The following is a 22,363-nucleotide window of genomic DNA, read 5'->3' as shown; positions in this document are numbered from 1 at the left end:
ACTTTTTGATGGGCTTTAAGCTGTCTTTATACAAATCTTCATTAGACTACTAAAATCCTTCCACATTATCTTCAACTAGAAGAACAGCAATAAATTACTTCATTGTTCCTGACCCTGCTCTGACCCCGACAATGGAAATTCTCATATACAGTCTAATTTTTTGAAAAAGTAAGGAAGTAAATATTGATTCAAATACAAGCTTTTTCAGCCATAGAATTATCTCACAGAGAATTAAGCTAATTTGGAGTAAGGCCATTCTTTTAGCAAATTATTAAAAAACATGGAATAAATTCAAACTACAGGCCAATCTGAACTCACCTCCCTGTATAGAAAGCTCATAGCTCTATTTACATCCCAATTCAAATAAACCAGCAACAAGGGGGAAAATTTACTTCAGTTTAACAATATCGTATGCTAATCTCATTACGGCAGATTTTTGACAGACTTCATTAAGGTGTATGTGCTTCACTGAAAAGAGACACAAACTTTCTGCACGACTTCCATAGAGCTTCCCTTCTATTTTGCTTTCTACATTATCTTAGATAAATAGGGGTATATATTTATCCATACAGTCTTTTACAGACTGTATATATAGACTAAGTTTACTCTGTGCCAGGTACACATTGGCTCCAATACAAAAGCCACATATCCATGCAGTACTGTTCTCCAGCTATGTCCCTCCAGTTCTTAGCACAGTGTTAATCATATTTAGGTCTGTTTTCTTTCATTCTTTGTTTCGTTGCTGCTTTTTGTGGTCTCACACTCTTCTAGAGTCACTGAAATGGAAAGGCACTCTTCCAGCTTTCTACTTCACTACTCAACCACTTGAAGAACACTAAACCCACTGGCACCTTCTCCCATGTTGACCGTGTTGGACAGACCATACACTCTTTTCCTGCCTTTTTTTTCCCCCCCCTTCTAGAGCCCCTAGACCATCCTCAGTAGCACTAAGACTCAGTTGGCATCCTCCCTTACAGTATTAATGCCTTCAATTTTTGAACAGTCAGATGAATTATCTTCTCCACAAAATTATCAGTGGATTTTTTTGTCCCAGAGTTTACCTTGGTTTATTTATTCATAGAAGTATTTTCCCTATTCTTCTCTCCAGTTCTTACTGCACGCTGCCTTAGATGGAGAAAGAGGGTATTTTTGTTACTCTCATTTAAAAGAACCTTTGACTAAGATCTTTCTTTGTTCAGCATCCTTCTCTGTGTGTGGTAACTAGTTTCCCTGGTTTTGCCTGATTGTTCTTAACAACTCCTTGACTCCTCTTTACAGCTTGCTGTCATGTATTATTTGATTTTCAATCTTTAGATCCTCCTTTTCTGTGATACCATTCCCTATCCCAGATAGCCAAAAATACATTCATTTGCAATAGCTTTCTTGCTTTCTTCTTTCTTTTCTTACCTTCACAGTCTTTCTAGCACCGCTCTCCTTGTTCGAGATGAAAAATGATCAGAAATACTATTCTTACCTAATTTTCAAGGTCTTGTTAAGATTTGCTTCTGCACAAATAGAAATCTTCTCAGTCAAGCAGAATACAATCATTTAACTTTCCTGTGGTCTTGTTTAAAGAATGTGTCATGATCAGATTTTCCTATCTTCCTCCACCTCTACAGAGTTTTCATTTTTGCCTCTCCTCTTTGTCATTTATAAGCCAAATATTAGTTTAAGATACAGCTTGAGAGGCTCTGCAGGAGCCACCAGGAACTACTTGCAGTATGCAAGAGGGATTCTGGAGGACATTTGAGAAGGTGACTGTGTCATAGCTTTTGCTGTAATACAAGCAGCTAACCAGTAATTCTAAGTGTTAAAAGGGGTCATGGCATACATGAGTAATGGACATCTGATCTCCGGTCACAGGACATATCAACTGCAAACTGGAGATTTTGATAGGGTAAAGGGGAATAGATCTAAACAGAGGAAGCATTAACTTCATTTACTGGATGGAATCCCATGGTGGTATCTCAGTAATTAATTGCTGCACACGCTAATGTGAAAACTCAAAACAGACAAAATTTTAAAAGTAGAACCCTAAAAGGCAGGCCTAGATAAGAAAAGCTAAACGTTTCTGTAATAAATGTGCATAAAACCTAGGGGGGCACATATAAATTAGAGGTCTAAAAGAGGCTTCCAATAAGCGGTCCTGTGGGAAATGAAGGATCTGTACTAAGTCAAGAGGCAACAACCTTACCTCACTTGCTTCGGGTCTTGCCACGAAGCATTGTGCAAATACCAGATGTAGACGTTTGTACCTTCTCTCATTCCTTTGCTAATTCATGATTCTGTTGCTCTTGCTCCGCTTCGGAAGAACAGTTATCCGTAAAAACTGGTTCTCAAGCGCATTGCCCCCCGGCACCACCCTGCAGCCTGAGTCCCAACGAGCTAGCCGTATCCCAGACAGTTCCCAGCTTCGTGGCGCAGGGTAGAATGTGACAGGGACTGCGACAACGGTCAGGAGGATGAGGCAGTCCTGGCTGGTTGCAGAAGGAGATTTCACCTGTGCAGATAAGAAAGGTAACTTACTTACGCCACTTTCAGGAAAAGAGGGCAAATCCTAAACTGCCTTATCTACTAGCATGGAGTAGCCTGTAATAATACTCCTGACAAAGAAATGATTACTTCCTCATCTCGTTCTCAAATCGTCAATGACTTTGGTCCCCCGAGTTGCCCTGCAATGGTAGATGATGCAGGAAAACTTGGAGTATTGACTGGAAACAATTACATGACATTTCCTCCATGCAGATGAGCTATTCTTTCTTCTTTCCTTCTGCTTGCTGGTCACGTCAGAAAGCCTTATACCAAAAACACTCTCACACTTGGTGTGGGCAATTTTTGAAACCCTTGTCCAACAGAAGAGATGAAGAGAGCAGGACAAATAGTGGAAAATAAACATTTTCATGAATCCAGCCTCTCATTTTGATTCTGGTTTTTTGTTCCCTTTTCCACACCCATTCACATGTATGAGTTTGTATTTGCATAAATGCTGGGAATAAGGGCCCATACAAATACTCATTCATATGCAAACAAGGGTATTCACTCTTGTTCCAGAAGTGTTTGCCCTCTGTTTACAAGGCTTCAGTAGCAAAATCACCCAGCGGAAAAATATCATGAATTCCAGCTGGTCAATGATACCCCACCAATAACGTTCACTAGCCCAAGGAAAGTCAAAGCAAGCAAACAGAAACACACTGATGTTCACCATCTCTTGATACAGCTAGGTACTGAGAATAAATATATACAAATCAGACTGTGCACACATCACGCTTAAAAAGAAATAAATACTGCATTTGCTGATAAGCTAGCTGTTTGATAAAGAGAGTCACGTCTACCACCGTGGAGAATACCTCAACACCTAGCTCTACCTTTTACTGCCACACGCACTGGCGGGCAGATTTCTGCTTCAGGGCTTTCTCATTTGTTTCATTCTGATGCACAGGAGCCCAAAAAGAAAGGAGAAACTCCTTAAGGGATGGTTGGGATGCTCACTTGGGAATGGAAGTGGCGGCATTCAAATCACTGGCGCTGACTTCTATAAAACAAGTACTCAAAACTTGTGTTTCTATATTCCTGATAAATTAGACCACTGATTTCTTCTATGGCTGGTAGATCTCTTTCACACTCAGCTACTGAAAGAAACTTCACACTTCCCCTTCTCCTTGCCATTTGGCCAGCACGTACCTGGTGAGTTGAGTGCACTTACCCTAGGTACACAAGATTCAGACCCAAGCTCCTCTTCCAAACTGGGCCTTCTCCCGGCTTTCCCATGTGCGTTGGGCACTGCTCTTCATTTCTGAAGCGAGCACTTACAAACACGGGGCTATGTGGTACACGGGAACCTCAGCCCCCCTTCCCCTCTTGCTCAGAACTCCCACCTTGGGGTGTATTGGTTTGGGGATGTATCAGCATTTTCTGGCAATAGTTTTAGTCGAAAAAAATCCCACTATATCTTACCGTCCTCATTTTTCAAGAGCAAAAGACCAAAGCTGAAGATACACATCTCCCCACAACAAAATGGGAAGCTTTGCCTACAGAATACATTAGTTGTTATGGATTTTACTCAAAGACTGTGAAGGCAAAACATTGTTCTGGGACTTTTTCCCAGTTAATCCTTTGCTAGGAATAATTCTGTCATCGATTTTGGAGATACCCTTCCTGCTTTCACTTTCATCCTCAAGAAATGTTCTGGGAAAAGAAAAGTCATTTTATTAGAGAACAGGTCATTTTTGAACCATCTTAAATAAACTTCTTTTCAAAGAAACTAAGAAATGCTGGATCACATCTTGGCATCAGTTATGACAGTGCAAACATCTTGACACAGATTTTACAACCAAAATTTATCTTTTGCATCTGTTGTCTACAAAAAAAATAAGAGGGAAGAAAATCACAGTATGATCAATATTCATTCCGTATGCAGAGTGAACCCTCCCCAGATCTAAATTATGCTTAAGTTTTTGACAATCTCTTCCCAAGAAAGACTCCACTTCTTAGGAACCGAGCATCCACACCTTGGGCACTGACCAGGTTGACGCCTGGCAGGCAGCACGGCAGCGAGCCCGCTGCAGAAGCCAGAAGGACCTGTCTATGGTGCTTCAGCTGGACCATGCTGCATCTGCACCTCCCAGGAGCTCAGCCCTAAAATAACGCAGCTGCCTGGCAGAGTCAAGAGCCTGTTCCTCCACCGGTGTCAGAATGCCAGGAGCGGTGTGTAAGACAGCTGAAAATAGCCCGGGAAATGACTGCGTTTTACAACAAAAATAATACCACACGCATTCTCACACATGCAAACAACCAGTCAATCAAACCGAGAAGGGGGAATTAAAGTAATAAGCATTCAAAGCATGGTTGCAAAGGAAAACCATTTTGGTAATACGTCTCAAAATATACTGTGGGGTTTTTTTCATCAAGTTGAGTTCCTTTGATTAAATCAGTAGTTTTCAACTTTTTAAAATTAACTATTTTTTTCTTCCTCCCCGCCCCCCCCCCCCCCCCGACTTTCTGTTCACTGGAATTACCTTTGGTTGAGGTGCACCATTTTCTCCCAGGTTGTTTTCTCATTTTCAACAGATTTACATGGGGCTAGGCTGCAGGAATAAGGAGATATACAGGTCTTCTCTTCTGATATGTAGTTTGATAGAGATTTATTTTGCACTCCCTTAATTTATAGTTTGTATTTGTATTGAGCGTAAGCTGTGTGAGAAAGGCAATCGATTTACAAAACAGACTACATGCAGCACATACAAACTGACTCTTACCAAATAGGAAAGACTTTCTCAATACAACAGCTTGGTGCAGAAGAGCATGCTGAGCTGAAAAGCAAATACAGCTATCTGATTAATTGATTCTGACCTCATAAATATTATACTTTGGGGGCTCTAATGGAACTTCCTCAGGGTAAATTGCACGGTTCACCTCATTCATTTATATCTCTGGCTGACAGATGTACATTATGAAATGTCACTGAATATGCTGGCAATAAATGAGGTATAACATTAGCATCTTGGTTCTGTTTTCCTGAAGGAACACTTTTGTTAAATGAATCGCACACCAGTAAAAATATTATTCTCTACCATGTACACGTCTCTCTATTTTAATCAGTCTCCCAGAAATACATGCGGGCCTTCCAAAAACACAGAGCCCGAGTAAATTAATAAAACAAGCTGCTCTTTTGTTGTGCATGTTTCCATTGTGAAGCTATATTGTTGGAGAATATTAGGCTGTGACAAGCATTTGATAGCGTAGTAGTTGCACTAATGTTATGGTTATTATCTTTACTACCATGCAGTGAAACACAGTTAATTAAAATACAGTGAAGAAATTGCTCCCTTCCCCCACCCAAACATAAATGAGACGATAAATTTGTTGTTGTAGTCAGCACATAGGGTCCCTTGACCCCTCTGCATGTATTTAGATATTATGCCATTATATTTTTTATTTCATTGCCATTCGAGACTGATACAACTGCCTATAGAGGTCTGGGGAATAACAGCAAACAACCATGACGTGTGCAGTTAATGAAATGATATACTGTGGTGCGTTGCAATAAAATCCCTAAGAATATATGCCACACTCCTGTCGGGTGTGCAGATTCCAATAAACCATTAATCCTTGCCAGGAGCAGGCCACGGCTGCAAAGGTAACTTTGCTGAGGGATGGGGTGAGGGGGAAGAGAGGAGTGGAGGGAGGGAGGCTGAGGGAAGAAGAACAGAGCTACTGGCAAGCGCGGTAGTTAGAGGAAATGAACCATCCCTTTGGGATTAAACCTACTTTTAAACTATCCCCTTTCCTCCCACTGTTAAGACATAATTGTTATAAAGGACAGCACTGGAAAAACATGTAATTTATCTCTCGCTAGTCACCAACAGCTATTGCAGGCTTAGGAGTCCAAGCGAGGCTAAAAGGTATTTCATCATATACTGTCACCTCTAGGACAGCTTCCGAAGAGCTGCACAGTGGCTGGCTGCTGCACCTCTGCACGGAGAGCCGTACGAGGGGCAGGTATGAGCAGTAGCCTACTACCCAGCTGGGTACTACTATAGCTGCTACCCAGACTCTGCCCGCTGGCACATTCCCCTGCAACAAACCCCTCTCAGCAAGCTCCAGCCCCCTCTCCGCTTTAAGGAGAGCAAAGGAGGGAGGCCCATAGAGTTAGGAAAACCAGGCATTACAGGGGTTTGCCAAGGCTACAAACAGAGGTGGGAAAGAAAGTCACAGAATGTGTGCCTGCTACTACATCTGTGCATTTATTGATTTACACTCAGGCACAGACTACAGCCGTGCTGTAAAGGGACTGCACAGACCTCTCCGCCTTTGCACAGAAGCGCACAGGTCAGCTGTCAACTTCAGTCCTTATACTTTTTTTGACTGAGTTTATGCTTTCAAAAAAGGCTAGAAAAGCATGTGCTAGATGCAAAGAGCACCATCTAGCAACAAGAGCAGGAATACGAGGTGTTGCTTTGGTAGCATCGCCTCCGCTGTATGCTGGGAATGCTTCGGAGAGCTGCCAGGCTCTGGAATTGGGCTCAAGGTGGCTGCAAGGGGAAAGCAGCGCCCTTGGTAGGCAAGGATACCTGGACTCCAGGGACATGGGTGCTGTGAGAAAACCTCCTCCCTGCTCCAGTGTCATTTCCTTTGCTTGGTCAAAGTCATGAGTCAGGGCCCATAGAAATCATGAGGGGTTTTTTTTTTTTTTTCATCGTTATTTAAAAAAAGCAGTGGAGATGAGGGGAAGCAAGTTGCAAATTCTGTGACATTGCTTTCCTGTTCAGGCTTTGTGTGTCTTGTCTTTATTTGCTAACAGCGATGTGACTCCCGGTTGCAATGTCTGTATGCTAGGATGCTTGCTAGCATAACTACCTATTAAAACAAGAGCAGAGATATGTTCAAGATCAGTACATAGGATTTCTACCCTGGAAAACCTTTAGGAGGTATATATGCTTAGATGTAGACAATTAAACATGTATGTAAAAAGCAAAGAGACAAGTGAGCAGTGTGATTATGGTGGTACTGGGTAAATTTCTTGTTTACGTTTTTCTACCATTTAAGAATATTTGCTGCTTCTGCTTCGCTCTTGCACACAACTGAAAAAACCAAAACGCAGAGAGAACGGGCATAAATAAAACACGTGCAAGTGCTTCACCAGTCTCTGCCTAAGTACCATCGCACCCATACCGTGGCTGATAATTCATTTGGATAAAACACAGGAGCTACCCCACACTGCTTTATAACAGGCAACATCATCACATGCATGATTACCTGGCTAATAAACCAGGGTCACAATTATACAGTACCCAGTGCCATAAACCTAGCCCTGCCGAGGCGTTACACCAGTCAGCGCACTCTGAGGCTGCTCGGCACCTCCCACTCGGCACGGATCAAGTTTTGCCCCACTTCCCAACCCCTTGTACACCGTCAATGGTGGATCCATTAGTCACAGGCTATATGACGCCCAGTTGGACCATTCTAATGCCACCCAGCAGAGAGCAGCCAGGTGAACAAATACATACCAGTCACCTGGTCTGAATCAGGGGGTGGAAAGCAGGTCATTTGAACAGCGGAGGAGTCCACTTCAAAAACGTTAATCATTTTACACTTGTACTTAACATACGTCAAGACAGTGTTGACAGTATGTACAGACTACCCTTTCAGCGGATGGTATTAGCTATCTCAGAGACCTGAAGCTACATGGCTATAATCAAAGTCTACAGACTTTTTTTTTTTTGGAGGTCACTTGCTTTTGTGCTTAAAATTTCCTTGCATGGCCTTTACAAGCAATGCAGCTATATATACCTCCCCAAGATGATAGGTGGAAGAGGAGGAGAGGGAAAGGAGTCAAACCAATTGTGAGCAAATTTACCTGGTTTATAAGGTATTGTGGGGCTGATAGGAATGATAGTCTATTTATCTATATAGAGCACAATTTGTTTTTCTTTAAAACTGTCCAGTATATTAGCTTTTAGTTTTGATCACTAAATATCAACAGCAACCTTCAAGACAAGAATGTATCGGTATCTTTTATTTTCTCCTCACAGACTGGGTTTTCACTACAAAGACAACAGCAGATGTTTTTAACTCCACAGTTTTACATTTCTTACAGCTACTTCAGTGTATTTTCACCACAAACCACACTTCTATAAATGGCCCAGTCAAAGCATCATTAATTTTCCCTCCAGCACCCCAACTGCACCCTAAGGGCACAACAGCCAAGGACACCTTCAGCTGCCTTAATGCCAGAGATCTGTCAGATTCTCTTTGCTTTCCTCAGAAATCAGCTGCTTCGTCTCTCAGAGGACAAGCCAAGCCCTGCAATAGCCAGTGCCTATCGTGGCACAGGAGCACCCTTCACACACGGCATTTATTTGGCCAGGAGCACTTAAAGGAGCTGAGGGCCACCAACAGCGTCACCTAGCTCTCCGTGTTGTCGTTGAGGAGCACAACAGACACATTGTTCAGAGGCTTCTCTTTTTACAAGTGACATTTCTATAAAAAACAATCCTGGGCTGTTCTTTACTTTTAAAAGGCCCGAAATACATCGCAGTCTCCTTCCTTTTAAAGTCAGTGCCCATACTATTATGTTACTCATTTCTCTTTTCATCCTAATGATCAAGAGGCACACTGTTGCCGGTATTTGCAGCACTCGCCCTCTCTGGTATTTGTGATTCAATAGCTGCCCAGATAAGGTCAGGAGCAAAATAACTTCTGGTCAGTTCAACATACTTATCTTTGGAGGGAAAGCAAAGGAAAGCAGAAAAGAAATGAGACCAAATACATGTCAGAGGATGAAAGGAGAAAATAAAAGGAGCTTGAGACATGTAAGTTGACAGTCTTGAATGCTCAACAATGATGCTGGCAATGCTCTCCACACCAGACAGAATAGCATAACCTGGAAACCAGCAATACGTGCAGAGCTTCCTTGGAAATCAGGGTAGGTATTTGTGACGAAGAAACAGAGCATTTCTGAGTAAGAAAGGAGTGAATGCTTGGCAGACACCTATCAGTTCTGTACACTTGTCATATCAGACTTCGGTTAAGCAAAGCTAACTTACCAGAACACAGAAAAGTTAATAAAACCAAACCAAAATTGTCACAAGAAAACACAATTTATCTCCCCTCTCTGACCTTCCAGTTCCCCTTGAAGAACTAAACACAGTGCTGGTCCTGTAAACCACTAACGTTTCCCAAATGAAACCACATCGTCTAACGCTAAATATTTTCAGTCATAGGAAGGCCATGGTGAGGGGCACAGGGAGACAAAACAAGAAAAAAAAGCAAAACAGGCCTCAAAACAGCTTAAGAGCTTTTTCTGTAATACTGAAACAGTCCATGAGCTCCAGCTCTCCAAACAGAAGCAAGAGAGTTTTGCTCAAGTATTCATGAATGACTTAGCTTGGGTCTAAGCTAGAGAAGATGACATGCTCTGAAATACTTACCCCTGATTAGCCACAGCCATTTCCACCTCGTATTGTGGCCAGCAGAGCTGAGCTGACTGAACGTTACTTTTTTGCTCCCTGCTGGACTAGACCAAATTACATCTTCCCAACTACAAGAAGATGCAGAAAAAATAATAATAAAAAAAAAAGAATACCTCTGAAGCATGAGACTTTGCTAACTCCTTCTGAGGCTACTTATTTTCCTGTTGTCTGGATCAGCGTACATGATCCATCAGTTTTTAATTATACATACACAGAATCACAGAACCATTAAGGTTGGAAAAGACCTGCAAGATCATGTCCAACCACCAACCCAACCCCACCATGCCCACTAAACCATGTCCTGCAGTGCCACGTCCACGCATTCCTTGAACACCTCCAGGGATGGTGACTCCACCAACTCCCTGGGCAGCCTCTTCCAGTGTTTCACCACTCTCTCAGCAAAGAGATTTTTCCTGCTATCCAGCCTGAACCTCCCCTGGTGCAACTTGAGGCCATTTCCTCTTGTCCTATCACTCATCACTTGGGAGAAGAGACCAACACCCACCTCACCACAACCCCCTTTCAGGTAGTTGTAGAGAGCGATGAGGTCTCCCCTCAGCCTCCTCTTCTCCAGACTGAACAACCCCAGCCAGCTGTCAACCAGCACCCCCAGGTATATACACACACACCCCCCCTTATCTAATGATTTCAAATGACTGACTGACAGCAGTAGGCTGTATATATTTCTCTCCATAAATTTTCAGTGAAACATCGTGCCTCAGAATTTATGACAACCTATTTTGCCAATCCTTTGTTAAGCTTACCAGCTTGAGCTCTCTATTTTGCATGCTGCCTTCCAACTCACAACCTGATGGGTAGTTTACAGAAAAGCTAGATGCAGCTGGGTCAGCCTTAGACCAGGAATTGACCACAGAGGAACTGCTGCCACAGACCGCCTCCTGGAGACCCCAAGTCAGGGTTTAAGTCATCTTAGGTAATACCCTGCAATATATCTGAGGGGACACTGGAAGCAGGACACGTTGGAGGTGTTTGTTCCCAAACTGGAGAGAGGAAAAAAAAAAAAAAAAAAAGAGGGCCATGCTACCCTCTGTACATGCCAAGAGTGGGAGAGTAGGTGTCACGTCCTTCACAAGGTAAGCCAAATAGCTGATGGAAATTAAGTTGCTTGTGTTAAAGTTTGTTCATATAAGTGTCTGAGCAAACCATGGGGGCAAGCAAGCCAACAGTCGGTAGGTGCTTTCTGAGGCAGAAGCCCAAACAGCCAAAAAAGTACTGGCTATAAGGGTAAAGAAAGAGAATGGAGAAAACCCACAAATACTGCTCGTCATCTCAGAGACATGAGCCAGTTTGCAACGTTAGAATAGATCCACTAATTAGAAAAGCATTGAAAAATATAAAGTCAGACCCTGCCTTTGATTTCCTCATTTCAATTTATGCATCCTATCTGCAAGAGAATTAAAAGAAGAGGGGCAAATACTGCAAAGGAGATTTGCATAAGTTACACTGAAGCAAAGAGCCATGCTAGTCTTCAAAGTGGCAACCTTCAACATGGTTCCTTCTTCCTTCCCCACTCACTTTTTTTTTTTTTAAAACTGTTTTTTCCCTTAATGATCATCACCCCTGTCTCTCTGCAGAGTTGCATAGGAAAATGCTGCCATCCAGTGGCATTCCCAGTGCCAGCGGGACTGGGAGTTGTGGGGGTCTGCAGAGCAGGACCTTCATCTGTCCAGAGCAAAGAAGGGCAAAGGGGATTCAGGAGCTGGAGTTTAAAGACCTGCTGGCACCCCGCCTTTCACTGCCAGACAGGATTTTCTCAAACCAAGGATACGGTGACTTCAAGCATCCTGCAAAGCACGCTGATCATTCATTAGCTGAATCCAGTTTAGTCACAGGTAAACAGACCCTCTGTAACTTACACATTTGAAAAGTCCTGATTTTTTTTCCCCTAGTACCATCTAAACAGAACTGTATGAAAATTGATTAAAAACCCAAATAGCTAATTTTAAAAGTGTAATCAGAAAGTACAGAAACATCTGTAATTTTACGTGGAAAATACTTCAAGTTTTTCCTCATTTAGAGTTCTTTCCCCAGTGCCCAAAATTCCCAGTTTCTCAGACTGAAAGTAGTGTAGTCTGCTTCCTTGTTATAGCAGAGTCAGGTTTTTTCCCTAGGAGCATTTAACATTATTCAGTAAATTATTCAGGAAAAAATGTCCACAATCTTTAAGTTACAGTTTGAAGTCATTCATCTGAGTTTTCAGAATCCATTAAGGCTTTGGGGACTTTTCCATCAATCTGGTAAAAGCTTGAAAATATCTGTTCCAGGTCAAGAAACTGTGCGTGTAAACAAGCAGTTACACAGCTAATGTTGCTGTCTCTGAAATGGGAAGACAGGAAGGACTAGAGCAAAAATAATCCTCTTAAACAAGCACATACACTCACAGAGAAGGTCAGCAATGGCCAAAATTAAGAAAAGGGTTGTTGTTTATTTACCTTATGGTAAAGGGATCTTGAGTAACACCATCGCTTAAAAACACATATGCGCAAAACTAACCCACCAAGTTGTTTAAGAAAAATTATCATGAGTTTGCGGACCTTAGTTTTGACTGCACTTTTAGCAGTATGTGCTAATAAATCGCACTGAGATTGTGCCTGCAGCTTAAGTTTACGGTGCCTTCTTGCTCCATGAATTTCCTTGACCAGAAATGCCGAGCTTGCCACAGACTTGGCTCTGTTATTCAGCCATCAGAGTTTTAAACGTCATTGTCTGCTTCCAGAAATAGGCACAGCAGCTCCCTCCATGCTCTCTGCACCCAGAGGGGGAATTTTGAACCCTTTCCATGGCACTTGCTCATGGGCGCCGGCCACAGAGGCCAGCATTCCCCAGCGTCCAGCACCCACCGTCCTGCCCTGGGTCCTCTCCTGTGGGAGGGAGGACCCTTTCTTCTCTCTTTCTTTCAGGACACAGCAATCTGGCAGGAATAAAACCAGTCCTTTATTTTGGATACAGTCAATTTATACCCATTTTCCCCAATTTACAAAATCTACCCACACTTTCAACTTTTCAATCACTTTACAGACAGAGCGCATAACTGCCCATTGCACAGCCCTAGTCCTACACTAATGAACAACAGTCTCACCAAAGGAAGCAGAAGGGCCACGTGGGATCATCCACACAATTCTCCAGGGTGAATGGATAGAGTCAGACCGGGGGCTGGCTGGGGCGGGGGGGAATCTCAGACTGTTGCCTGTGGAGCAAAACACCAAGTCTGTAGATTTCCAGGCCACATCCAGGTTCCACCTTCCATACCGTACCAAAGTCCAAATGCAGCAAGTAGAACATAAGACAGACATGTACCTCCACATGCACCCATGAAAGAAAGTTAATGGATCAGAAAGCTCCTTGTCTCAGTGTAAATATGCAACTTGGTCTCAGTTTCATGTTCTTCATTCCCAGTATAAACCATTTTCAGTAATCCCACTAACTTAGGGCAATCTTTTTGTATGCATTGAAGTAATAGCTCTTTGAAGCCATAAACTGCAGGTCTGTATGTAAATTCAAGAAAGCCTATTTCTGTTCCTGAAGGTCAAGCATTCAATCCATGCAAAGCCTATATAAATAGTTCAATTTTTAAATCAACCAAATCATCAGTCAAAAGGCTCAGCCTTAGAAGCAAGGTTAATACATCTGGATAGAGGACCTACCGAGGCACACCACAATATGTGGTAAAGGAATGTATATTCCACACATGACAATGCCAATGGGAGGCCACAGCCCCCGTTAGCCTTCTTGGTTAAATCTACTGCTGCCCATCTCCAATACCTGTTTATTCAAATAGTCTCTCTGCTATTTTCCTCTCACAAAATGCTTTCCTTCCTCGTCAACCATTGGCTCCACTGGCTAGATATTTTGCAGAATCCTTTATCACTCCTGTTTACTGTGTGTCTACTCTATGATTAGACACGACTTTACACTTCCCAGAGGTGTTGTTGTGGTATGTTTTAAAAGGATGAAGAATTATCAGACTATGAGAAGACTTTCCTTTGGGCCTATCAAAAGCCATTAAAATCCAAAGTTCAAAAAAAGACAGATTCACATTCCAGTCACTTTTTTTTTTTTTAAAAACACATCCCTTTACTCATGCTAGTTGCATGAGTTGGTTTCTGCTAATTTTGCAGGAGTCAAAAGATCCAGACTGTTAAATCATTTTGCTTACTCTATCTGGCCTGTAAAGGGTCATCTCTTTCAATGGTTATCATTAAGCTCATTACTGCACAGTTTAATCGTAGATGCTTAGACAAAACACTCAAAGCAAAATCTCACAGTCAACATGTTTAAGTGTATTACATAATAGATCAGTAGAATGGAAGCTTCCAATTTCCCGTCAATAAGACTGAGTAAATTATTTTCTTGAGTAGCCTAATTACTATGAAATATCTCAACCAAAAACTCTTCTAAACTCCATCTACCAGTCATTTACTACATGCATCCTTGACACAAGACATATCCATTTATCTGCTCCATTTAGAATAATGAGACTAATGAGTTTATAATTGTTATTTACCAAAATCCTTTATAAAAAGTAATGAAGGAAAAGCAACTGTTGCATCAAGTAAGTAGAAAAAGCCACTGCCACGTTGATGCATTTCAACAGCTGCAATATTGCTTTCAAAACTTTTGATGTGGACATAAAAAGTTAACAAGGGAGAAAAAAGTAGCCGTTTCTCTTATTCAAAAGATCAAGAACTCCTCCAGTCCTATATGCATTTCCCGTTGAGAGTAAATAAATAAACTTTAAAAGAAAGAGTAGATTCATCTTGATCTTTCTTCATCATGGGAAAAAAAAAGCAAGAAAGGGAAAGATAGACAGCAAAGACAATCAAGAAAGAAGCACGAGGAACCTTATCTCGTTGAGCTGCTTCTTAACCTTGTTTCAGTCAAGTGAGCCAGACTTACGGAGACTGTTTCAAACTCTAGGTTTCTGATAACCTGGCTCATTTGGACTGCAGTGGGGTTAGGCAGGGCTAAGCACAGCCACCCAGTCAACAAATCAGAGGGAGAGGCAGTACATGGAAAAAAGTGTGGTGCATATCTGGCAGCAACAGCCTCTACAGTCAACGTAATTGGAAGATGATTGTCCACAGCCTTAGGTGGTAACCAATGTGTTTCACTAGACAATACGTCAAGCCAAACCGCAAAGCACGTGTTACGGTGTTTCCAGCTGCCATCAAACCCCAACAAACCACAAAGTTACCGTCAACGAGAAAGTATGCATGTCCCCTCCCATGGGATAGCCCATCTGTGGGATTTGCATTGCCAGCAGTGGGAATTTCACATTTCGGACAAACTCCCAAACAGACGGTACAACATCGCGCAGTCTTTCACTGATGGAGTTAGAAGGGTGTGGGCTCCCACCTCTCCAGCATGCTTTTGTTGAGCTATGCAAAAACATGCAAAAGTAAGTCAGCACGCAACTGTTAAACTTATGCTGCCATCACTAAAATCATACCATTTCACAATTAAGTAGGACTCCTGTCACATGTAGCAGTGCCCAGCATTTACACACCTTCAACAGTGCTTTTGTTTGCCTCTCACCTTTCAGTTCATAGCACTTCAGTCAGCATTTACATCATCTTCCAAGCACTTGGCAAACATTAATGATTTTTAAATAAATAAATAGGACTGGCATAATATAATGAAGACAAAGTCTAGGGGACTGTTTTGCCCAGGGCTGCAGGCAATAAATGAATGCACTACAAGGTTAACATATAGTGAAACTGAAGACTCAAAAAGCACCTCATCATCTAAGACAGTACTATAGAGGGAACACAGTGAATCCACCAGCAGCCACTGTTGCATTTAAGGGCACATTTATCCCAGATCCCGTATTTCAAAATACTCACTAATCACCTAGAAGTCCTCCTCTGAACCTCCACCAGGCTGTCACGCTGACCCACTCATGCTGATCCTTTATTCACTTCAAGAGTTACCATGATAAATAGGTGTCTTGTTTTAGTCACTCTCTTCAGGCCTTCCATTTTATTACCTACATGAACTGTCTCAAACATCAAGACAGTCTGCAAAGTTTCACATGCTCATTGACTGCCTATTCCCAGTGAGCATCTTTAGGGCAGACAGCCTCTTGAGCCCACATAATAAGGAAGACTGTAAGTGTAAACTGAGTCACACTATCTCACACAAAACACATCCCCAAGGACAGTGCAGAATTTATAAGAAAAGTTGATAGGGAGTAAAAAGGAACAGATGTACTTAAAAACAGAAATCAGCCAAAATTAAAAAAAAAAAAATCCCTTCAACTGAAAAAGATAAAGAAATCTGGAAGTCCTAAAGGACTATGCCAAACAGCATTAGTGGGTTTGAGGATGCGTTCCTTCTCCAGATATTGGAGCACGTAAAGAATAGAAATCAATCTGAAACTTGAGCCAAAGTGGGGCTGGGAGAATATACCAATGAGTTGTTATATGCTGGTCCAGCTCATAGACTCTTTCCAAGGCATCCAGCATTAATCTATATTGGAAACAGGATACTCTGCTAGATGGAAGTTTGGTCTAAGCAATACTACCATTTTCCTATACTGAATTCCTTTTCCCTCATATTTATAAGCTTTTTGTAGATGGTTAAAAAGAAAGAGGTTTGAGATTCCACACTATAGGGATGAAAAAGATTTTAGAAGAGGCAAAACCACATTTAAGAATTGCAATATTTCTTTTTCCTTGTCCTTATATTTTATACACAGTTAGACAATTTCTCTGCATGCTGATAAGGTTATATTACAGGATGCATATCTCTGAGGAATTATTCAAAAGAGATAGCACTCAATAGAAATTCCTGTATTTGAAAAGTTGCAACTGATATGTCCCATGTGAGAAACCAGCCTGACAGATTGGATCATTTTTGGCTCATCCTTGAGTCAATGCCTGGCTAGTCTGAAGACTGAACAATGCGGTTTATACTACCAGTAAATTGTTCAGCAGAACCGGCCAGAGAAAGGAAACCCCTTCCAATGAAAAAGGTAGCGCTTGCAGTGGGTTTTTGATCCCAAACTCAGGATGAAAGAATGTCAAGAACAGATGCTGACGTGTTTCTGGTTTCTTCGATAAGATGCCATTTTTAACATATAAGAAAGTATTTTTTGTCTTGGATAGCTACCAACACTGATACAGCCATAATACTTGTGAAAATATTTCCTTTCCATGAAGGCAACATTTTCCTGTCAAAAAAATTGATCTGGTTGAAAACATGCATGTCCTTTGTCAACAACATGCCTACCCAACAAATTCAGCAATGAAACAACATATCCATCTCTCACATGTAAGCCTCTGTGGAGCTGTTTTGGTTTTGATTTTCAATTTGTTCTCTCGCCATTTCAAAAGTTAGATTTTCCCATTACAGAGAAAACCTACCTCAAAATTATGCAAACAGGGATTAAGCTTAAATCATAAGCAATGATTTGATATGGTAAAAAAAGCACTAAAAAGGATGAAAAAACTGACAGCCTATCCCTATACATTCTAGCGCACATCTGCTTTACAATTGCTGTGCAGGAATGCTGGGAGTCTGTCTACAAACAATTCACATAGAAAAACATTCTAAAAATACCTTAATCTGTTTGCAATTTATTTCAACTGCCTTTGTTACCAAGAGTTTGGTTAATGGAATGGGATAAGTGTACAATTTGGAGACAAGTATTATTATCTGAACGCTATTGAAAGCATCTCAATAACTGACTATTTGAAGGAAAGACTGTAAGGAAAGACATAGAAAAGGCTTTACAGTTTCCAGCCCAGTCCTGCCCTTACCTTCTGCCCCTACAGAAAGTCCTTGCCTACTCTGGCTGAAGACACTGGAGCCCATTGCTTTGAAAATTAAAACACAGTCTAAGCCTTCTCCAAAAGTCTCTCCTCCTGTCCTCATGAATTCACCTCAGGTTAGCAAAAGCCAAAAACCTAAAGGTCCCTTTTTTGCTGTAAGAACAGTGAATCTCATGGGAAGAGTAGCAGTGTGGGATTGTATATTCTCCAGGCTTTCTCCATCTAAAACTTGGATGACTAACTTCCTACATTGCTGCTTACAACAACTTTGCCAAGCTCCATTGTAATGGCTAATTCTGTCATGTTTAGAGCCATTAGAAATAATTAATGTTTACTAGCTATAATTTTAAAATGCATTATCTGGGACAAATAGAAACCAGATTTAAACTGAAGTAAGAACATACACTAAACTGCACTCACTTGAATGCCAGACCTTTAAAATGATGCAGAGCTTTGCTAAACTCTGAGAATACAAGGAAGACGTAGAAGATCTTAGAAGTGGATGGAGATGTATTTAGTAATTGAAAAAAAAAAATTAGTCTTGCAATAAATTAAATAGGGAGGACCCTTCATGAAAACAGTAAAACCCATACCTTAGAGTCTAGATGCAAAATTCATTCAAGATATGGGAATTCCACTTTTACCCCTAGTCAGTCATGTCTATCTTCTCAACAGCGAACGTAATAATCTCGCTGACAAAGTGGATTCATAGTCTTCATGCTTTTCCTTAAGCCACCTGTATATCTGAATACTTAAGTAAGATTTGTATAAACAAACTGTGACTATTACGTCTTCTCTTGCCTGAGACTGTTTCTACACATGTACAATGTTGCTCCTTAATTATTCACCACCTGGAGTTTAAAACAATTCCTTGCTACTTTAAAGCTGGTGGAAAGCAGGTTATTATCTCCTTTAAGAAAATTCAGAGCAACCTCTCTAGAACCTACACTGATAATTCCCTTCAAGACAAGGGGGGGGTGGGGGTGGGGGGGGGGGCAGAAATCCCAAACCTGTCAACTGTGGATTTGATCTGAATTTGAGAAATTTAAGGAGACCCACAAAAATAACCTGTTTCTCGGACACTCACAGAGTGGTTGTCAAAAAAAGCCACCCAGTTTACTGCTGGGATTTTGGCATAGGGTAACCCATACCTGGGGAATTAAATCTGTCAAAGCGGCTGGTCGGTTGCTGTCCAGACAGCGATGGGAGTCTGTTGCAAGCGTCCTTCCAGTGATGCCTTCACCTGGGAGGGGTGAGATGCCCCAAATTGTGGTTCTGCAGATTCTTCTACCCAGCTGGCCCACGGCCACTCCAGTACATGCACGATCCGTTGCTATTATCTCAAATTGCATACAAAACACCCCCCAACCATATTACCTACATACAAAACACTGTACTACATGACCATTTCTGCATCTGTAGGAACAGTTTCTCCTGGCTGCTTAAAGGCATCTTTTCCATGCCCAATTTGATCTTGTTTTGCAGTAGGAACCACCTGGCTGTCCCAGGGACAGCCAGCTGCTCCAGTCAGCTGCTCCAGTCAGCACGTTAATCATTGTATTTAAGCAAAGGAACTGGTCTAAGCACAGGAAAAGCTGCCTAGCGAAAAATCTTCAGGACAGTCTGAAGTTTCCACGTGGAGAGCTCTCGCACCAAATACTTGGTCAAATATTACTCCAAATAATCAGTCAAATACCTTGCTGTGACATTGTCTAGGAGTTCAGTCAATCACTGAGTTTCAAATCAGCTCAGTGTCCCAAACCAGTCCATTATCTCATCTGTGCAGATGACAAACCAGGGGGTTCCTGGACCACCCAGGCTGTTAATGACTTAAGCATAGGTGTCCACGCAAGTACAGCCCTGTTACCTAGCTACAATTATAACAGAACAAACTTGAATTTTTTATTTATAACTTGATTCCCATAGCCCTTACCGCAAAACAATCCCAGATTTTAGACAGCTACCGTTAAATCCATTTCTTACAGGGCCACTGTGAGAAATCCCTGCTTTCCACAGAATTCCGCCACTCCAGAGACCACCATGGGGCTCGTCCACAGATTCAGCATCTCAAACGTTTGCAAAACCATTTTACAGAAGAGGAAGCAGGACCCTGTGGCGCAAAGTAGAAAATTTGCTCTCACATCTTGATGGGTTAGAGGCTTGTGGTGAAATTACCACAAGAGATTCTGTATAGCTAAGCTTTCCTAGACATAAAGTTGTACTAAAGAGAGCATAGGGCGCTAAAAAAAAAAAGTCAGTATCCTGCCCTAGTAAGTAAATTGCAATCTGCTCATGTTACAAAATTTTGCCTAAAATAAAGATAACAGTTCTCAGAAGGGTTCTAGATGTGGATATCACCTCAGGCAGCAGTGGATTCTGTGGGAAACAACAAATTGAGAAAAATATGCCTCACATTTATGAATGGTTGCTATTTAAAAGAAAGACAACATATGGCAATTCTTATTTCGGGATGAGAACATTAAGACAGGTTACAGTAGCACCTACAGTGCCTGACTGCTAACATGACTTAGGACAGCCATATGACAAAGCAAGAGAATTGTGTCAGTCCCGATTGCTTTTTCCAGTACCTACATGTAAATGTACTGGAAAGGTCCATAAAGGACTATATTTGGATTTCACTTATCCTGCTATCCCAGTTTCAGCTCATGAACTAGACTGAAGGAGATTTGTGAAACACTGGACATTTAAAGCATGGGATAAACATGGTAAGGCACTCAGCCACTTGGATAATGTAAAATTAATTCTGTCAAAGTTGATAGCCCCTATATCAGCTACTGAGAGGCAAGTACATGTACATCATCTGCACCTGCATAAAATGAAGTAATTGCTTCTTCACTGATGGTTAACCATAGCAATACTGGAGTGACTCCAAAACCCTGAGAATTCATTAAGCCTTTGGAAACCAGGTGTTTTTTTTATCCACTACTGCCAAGATACTATTCTTCTAGTGTAAGAGAAGTTTAAATTCTTAACGTTTGCTCCAGGCAGCACTTTCCAACCACAGAGGGTCAGCAAAAGAAAAGCGACTGCACCAAAAAGCAATACCTAACCTAAGATTTGTAGGCATCAGGATGGCAAAAGAGTAAGATACTCTGTTTTGCCCTAAATTAACAGAAAAATAATTTAACATAATCTTCCCACACTAATTATAATCTTTGGTTTTCTTCAGCTCTAACTACTGCATCCAGTACAAAAACATATCCCCAGGCTGCTGGTACCAAAATGAAGTTGTTCTCTCTGGAGACTGAAATGTCTGATTATCGTACCAGAAGAAACCTGGCAAGCCTTCCCATCGACTGGCAGCAGCAAATTTATATTTCATGTAAGGCACTGGGCCTAAATTATTTCAGATTCCTTTCATTCTCTACAAGCAAGGTTACACAATAATCAGATTTTCTAGACAGAGATTTATTTGCCAAACGTTTGAACTTCTATGCAATGCTTTCAGTAACAACTTGGCAATCTGCGCCCCTCCGTTTATTCTGCTCCATTTTCCTGAAGTCATAGGATTCCTACTCCACCACCTTTGATCCTCACCTTGGATTTGCCCCACTGACCATTATAAGAGCTGCTGGTATTCCCAGCAAAGTAAATTATTGCATCTGACTGCTCGCAGCAACCGAAGTTCCTGTTCGATGCACAGATTTGGGTACTTAAAAAGGGGAGTAAACAAGAGAGACTTTTGCAGAGCGATAGAATTAAATTGTTTTTCAGCTCCCCTGCCAAGGGCATGCAAGACCTGCTCCCAACATTGCTGTGCTGTGGGATTTGGGTTTTTTGTACCAATATGAATCTGGGGGATTGTTTGTTTAAATAAAACATCGCAATTGGCCATGGTTCATTCAGTCTAGTTGGCATCCTGTCTGGGCAAAAATGTATTTCGGGTTGAAAAACTGTTCGATTTCCCTTAAGATGACAGTTGGCACCTTTTCTACTCCATTTATTTCTTCCAGCACTCTTTTTTGCAGCACCAGTTCCCAAGATTTTTCTTCTACCACAACCCACACTGCAGTGAAGAGCAGGCAATGATCTCTTACAGGCATACATGCTCATAGCAAAAGACTTCTCTTTTCTGCAGGATGTTTTTGTGAGTCTTTTTGCTTCCAATTACAAACCTGTGGAAATCTTCACTTCAACCCAAATCATTGCCCAGATACCTATGCTAAGTGATACTCGCTACGATAAATTGTCATGATTTATGTAAACGGTACAAGCAACAAAAGGCAACGAAGCTGGTGAGGGGTCTGGAGCACAAGTCTTGTGAGGATCGGCTGAGGGAGCTGGGGTTGTTCAGTCTGGAGAAGAGGAGGCTGAGGGGAGACCTCATCGCTCTCTACAACTACCTGAAAGGAGGTTGCAGAGAGGTGGGTGTTGGTCTCTTCTCCCAAGTGATGAGTGACAGGACAAGAGGAAATAGCCTCAAGGTGCACCAGGGGAGGTTCAGGCTGGATAGCAGGAAAAATGTCTTTCCTGAGAGAGTGGTGAAGCATTGGAACAGGCTGCCCAGGGAGGTGGTGGAGTCACCATCCCTGGAGGTGTTCAAGGAACGTGTGGATGTGGCATTGTGGGACATGGCTT

Source organism: Gavia stellata, chromosome 3 (assembly GCF_030936135.1).
Source record: "Gavia stellata isolate bGavSte3 chromosome 3, bGavSte3.hap2, whole genome shotgun sequence".
Lineage (NCBI taxonomy): Eukaryota > Metazoa > Chordata > Aves > Gaviiformes > Gaviidae > Gavia > Gavia stellata.
Note: the sequence above shows the minus strand (reverse complement) of the source record.